At 55.7% G+C, this 4,691-nt stretch overlaps 1 non-coding gene across 1 annotated transcript; it reads left to right on the forward strand.

Annotated features, from left to right (window-relative positions):
• Positions 1-1,201: 1,201 nt before the first annotated feature.
• Positions 1,202-1,274, forward strand: TRNAE-UUC (transfer RNA glutamic acid (anticodon UUC)). Its single transcript has one exon. It is a non-coding gene; the product is annotated as a tRNA-Glu (tRNA).
• Positions 1,275-4,691: the final 3,417 nt, after the last annotated feature.

Raw genomic sequence — 4,691 nt, forward strand, 5'->3', positions numbered from 1 at the left:
TCATTTACTGAGTTAATCAACAGCTATTTCTTAAGCATCTACTATGTTCCAAGTATTATTCTAGGCACCAGGGACACAAAAGAGCAAACTCCCTGTTCTTGGAAGCTTACATTCACGTGAACCCATACATGCATGTGCAAAGCACACCAACAAATATAACCATGCAAACATAACAGGATTCTAAGGAAAGCCCAGTGGAGCAGGGAGAGCATGGGAGACTGCTTAGAGCATGGCCGCTAAGAAACATCTGAGCTGACATCTGGGCAAAGCAAAGGAGAGGTCAGGGGCAAGCATCTCCCAGATAGAAGCGACAGCCAGTGCAGAGCCCCCAGTACCAACAGGCTTGCTATGTTTAAAGAAGAGCAGTCCTGGGGCGGGCGGGGCGCTTCCCAACTGGCTCAGTGGCTCAGTGGCTGCGTCTGCCAGTGCAGGAGATGTGGGAGACAAGGGCTCCATCCCTAAGACGGGAAGATCCCCTGGAGGAGGAAATGGCAACCACCTCAAGAATTCTGGCCTGGAGAATCCCCATGGACAAAGGAGCCTGGCAGGCTGCAGCCCACGGGGTCGCAAAGAGTTGGACATGACTGAGCGGTTGAGCACACACTTACAGCAGGCTGGAGAAGCCCAAGTGGAGTGAGGAGGAGGAGGAGAGGGAGGGGAGGAGGAGGCAGGGGGAGGCTGAGGTCAGGGAGGTGGTGTGAGCGGAGGTGGGTGGGTGAGCATCAGATGGGTGATGCCCACCCATCTGAGCTGGCTGTGGACCGCTTACCCTTCAGGCTGCAGGCTCAGGGGCAGGTGAGCCGGTGCAGCTGGCTGAGACTCCACCCTGGGGGGGTTGGGACCTCAACTGCCTGCTCCATGCAATGGGCTGGGTTTTTCCCTAGCATCCCTCTGGGACTGTGAGAAGGGGATGAGGACAACGGCAGGAGCCCAAGAAGGAGGCCACTGCAACAGCCTGGAGAGGACGGCAGCTTGGACCAGTGCAGATGGATGAGATTCTGGGTCTTCTGGAGACCCAGCAGAACATGCTGTTGGGTCAGATTCAAGGTATGAAAGAGAGAAGGGAATCACTTGTAACTCTTTGATCTTTGTCCTGAGAAACTGAGTGAATAGGGTCCCTTTTACTAAGATGGGAACAACTGAAGGACGAGCAAGGTTTGGGGATGGGCAAAGTGGAAGTTAAGAGTTTGTTTTGGGGAATTCCCTGGTAATCTAGTGGTTAAGACACCGTACTTTCAATGCTGAGGTCACTGGTTCAATCCCAGTTTGGGGAACTAAGATCCTGCAAACCGCATGACACAGCCACAAAAAAAAGAGAGAGAGAGTTTGCTTTTGATGCACTAAGCCTGAGATGCCCTCTGGGGGTTGTGCAGAGAGTCCCTGGAGAGCAGGCCTCTTAGTGAGTGGACTTTAGTGGGGAGGAGAGGCTGGGAGTAGATGGGGGACGGAGGAGAGTGTTGGGGGTGGGATGGACTGGGTTTCAAGCTGGGTCTGGATGGGGTTGCTGAGGAGTCAGTGTGGGCTAAACGGATGGCCCAGGTTGGGGATCCTTTGTGAACACATCCATGTTTAGTAATGGAGAAAAGGAAGGCACACGGATGAAGAGGAAGGGGTGTGTCTGGGAAGCCAAGTGAGGAGAGGACCGGGGGTGGGGGCGGCGGTGGGGGTGGGGGCACACAGGCACGTGGATGAGCAGTCCAGCGCTGCCAGGAGCTGAGTGCACATGGACAGCAGAGGGTCACTTCTGGCCCATTGAGTGGAGGTCCTTCAGCTTTCAGGCTTAGACAGAACCAGAGTCAGGGCAGGGTGGGGACCACAGGGGTTTCAGGGGGCTGCAGGGACCACAGGGGCCAGAAGAGGAGGCGGTTACAAAGACAACACCTGTCAAGAGAGCCGAGGGAATTCCCTGGCAGTCCAGTGGCTAGAACTCCGTGCTTCCACTGCAGGAGATACAGGCTTGATCCCTGGTTGGGGAATAAATATCCTACGAGCCATGGGGCCCCTCTTCCCCCCCCACCCCCCCAAAAAAGAGCCAAGGAATAGGGACAGGCACAAGGTCTTAGAGTTTGGGTTTGAAGATGAGGAGCATTCCAGCATGTTCTGGAGGGAGTGATGCGGGAAGCCTGAGAAGTGGTTCAAGCTGCAGCAAGACGATGCACAAGGTTCAGGAGCTGTGACTGAGTGCATGGTGCGGACGGACTGGAAAAGGCTGAGTAGGTCCTTCCAAGAGAGCCAGGGGCCCAGGCACTGGGTGTGAGGGCTGGGGAGGCATAGAAAACAGGGAGCGAGCAAGCAGGGTGGCTGAGACCGTTGTTGGGGGAGAGGGTGCTGAACACAGGCAGCCTCCCTCACCTCCTCCAGCCAGGGGAGGACTTGGGGGAGGCAGAAAGCGGGGCCACGCGAGGTCGAGATTCACCGGGTGAATAGGAACACTTGGGGGGCGGTGTTGGGGGGAAGAGAGAGAGAGACATCCGCAGATTGTCCTTGTCACGCTCAGTTCCCGGACCCCTCGCCCATACTCTGCCCCCACTCTGGGGCAGGCACCACTTTGAGCCCTTTCTGCGCTGATGACAGGGGGTTTGCAGCTAAGGAAGGGCTCAGGAAATGGACAGAATCTCTCGGAGGGGCCGTGGGGATTAGTGACAGGGAGAGAAATGTGGGGGTCAGACCAGGAGTGGAAGAGGCTCCAAGGAGTCCTCTCCTCACTTTCCAAGGACTCAAGTGCTCCCTTTTCTTCCATTGACCTTGGAGATGGCTGCAGTCCCTTCTGAGTCTCAGGTCCAATAGTTAGATCCAGAAGATGGACGTTTGGAGGGAACTCCAACCACGGGTAGGAACGCACCCACCCCAGCCCTCTGGGGTCCTCGCAGCAGCCCTGCCCAGCATCACAGCCACAGCCCACTCCATCCTGTCTCAGAGACCCTAAGGTCCATGTCTTCCTTGATCTGTTCTGAGAATGAGCAGGAGGCCACAGGCCCCCATGTGTGCCCAGCACTGTGCTAGGCGTCACGGGGAGAGCAAGGGAAGGAGGAGAGGGTGTGCCCCTGGCATCCAGCACTCCCGGGCTGAGCCCTTTGACACCTGTCGCTGCCAGGTGGGTGTCACCTGTGCGCAGGTAAGGAAGGAGTCCTCAGGTGAGTGTCACCTGTGCGCAGGTGCACAGGCCTCAGGCGGTGGTGCACACTCACCCACGCCAGGCAGTGGAAGTCCGGGGCATGGGCCTGGGTCCTGGGTGCAGACAGCTGTCTTTGCAGCCTGGCCAGCTCCTCCCTTGCGTTGGGGTCCACGGGAGCCCAGCTCAGGGTCGTTTAGTCACTCACACAGGTGACACAAGTGTAGAGTACAAGACTGAGCCTGCAGCCCCCACTCCCCCAATATCTTGGCCGGGAGGAGCTGACCACCCGGAGTTCCCTCAGGTAGGTGGGGAGGCAGCCGTGGCACGGGTCACCCATCCCTCCCATGTGCCCTTGATCCAAGCATCTGCCCTGGCAGCATCACCTCATGCTGGCTTTGTTGTTCCTAATGGAATCACAGCCTGCCAGACAAAGCAACAAGATTCATAAAATGCCCCAGGCATGACAAATCTTCCCTTTGAATGGGTCATTTGCTGAAGGAGATGCCACTGATGACTCATTCCATAGATCAGAGTCCTGGCATCACAGACAGCCAAAGCGGAGGAGTCTTGAGAGAGGATTATTGCTGGTCTTTGTGCTGATGGGCCCACGGGGCCAAAGGGGACGCAGGTGTGGCCTGTTCAGTGTTAGCTCAGACTCACTTCAGGAGCAGTAGGGAGGCATTTTTGGACTGTGTCCCTAACTCTTGATGGTGAACCACGTTGGGAAACTGCCCCCTTGACCCAGACTCCCCAGTGCGACCTCTGGACCAGGATGTGGCAGGCTGCAAATGACCACAGCAATATTTCTGTCCTACATGCTCTTCCAGAATCCTGCCCCCACCACCCCCATCCAGAGATGGATTCTGTTTCCCCTCTCCTAGAAACTGGGCTGGACTTCGTGACTGCTATGATGAATAGAATGTGACGGAGGGATGCAGGGGGACTTTGGAGGCGAGGATACAGAAGGTGATACGACTTTAACTGTCATATTGTAAGGAAGCCCAGCTCCTACAGGGCTGTATGTCTGTGTCCTGGTGGATAGTTCCAGTGAAGGCAGAGGATCTGGGCTGGGAACCAGCACCACACACAGTCACGTGAGGAAGCCCGTGTGATTCTACACGACACAAGTCGTGTGATTCCAGTCCTGCCTGTGAGCCACCCTAAGCTAAGTGGAGTGCAGCAGAGACAAGGCGGCCTGCTGAGGCCTGCCATGTTGAAGACTCGTGAGCAAAAGAAATAACGGTGTTGTTTTAGGACAGTTTGGGGATGGTTTGTTATTGAGTAATAGATGGTGAGAACGGTGCCCTCGGTGATCTCTTGGCCTTCCCTGAATTCCTCTGACCCAGGGACACAGCACCCGCTCTGTGGATGACTGACTGAGAACATGGGTGGGCACAGGGTTCCTTGTTCTGGAGGAGCTCCAGTTGGTTTGGGTCAGTGAGAGCTACTCCAGAGGGTCTGCCATATGTGGGAAGGGGAAGCGTCTCATGCCTGGAAGTGGTTTCTATTTATTTTTTTATAAGACTTTTTGACGTGGACCATTTAAAGTCTTTATTGAATTTGTTACAACATTGAA

This window comes from Ovis canadensis, chromosome 25, assembly GCF_042477335.2.
Source record: "Ovis canadensis isolate MfBH-ARS-UI-01 breed Bighorn chromosome 25, ARS-UI_OviCan_v2, whole genome shotgun sequence".
NCBI lineage: Eukaryota > Metazoa > Chordata > Mammalia > Artiodactyla > Bovidae > Ovis > Ovis canadensis.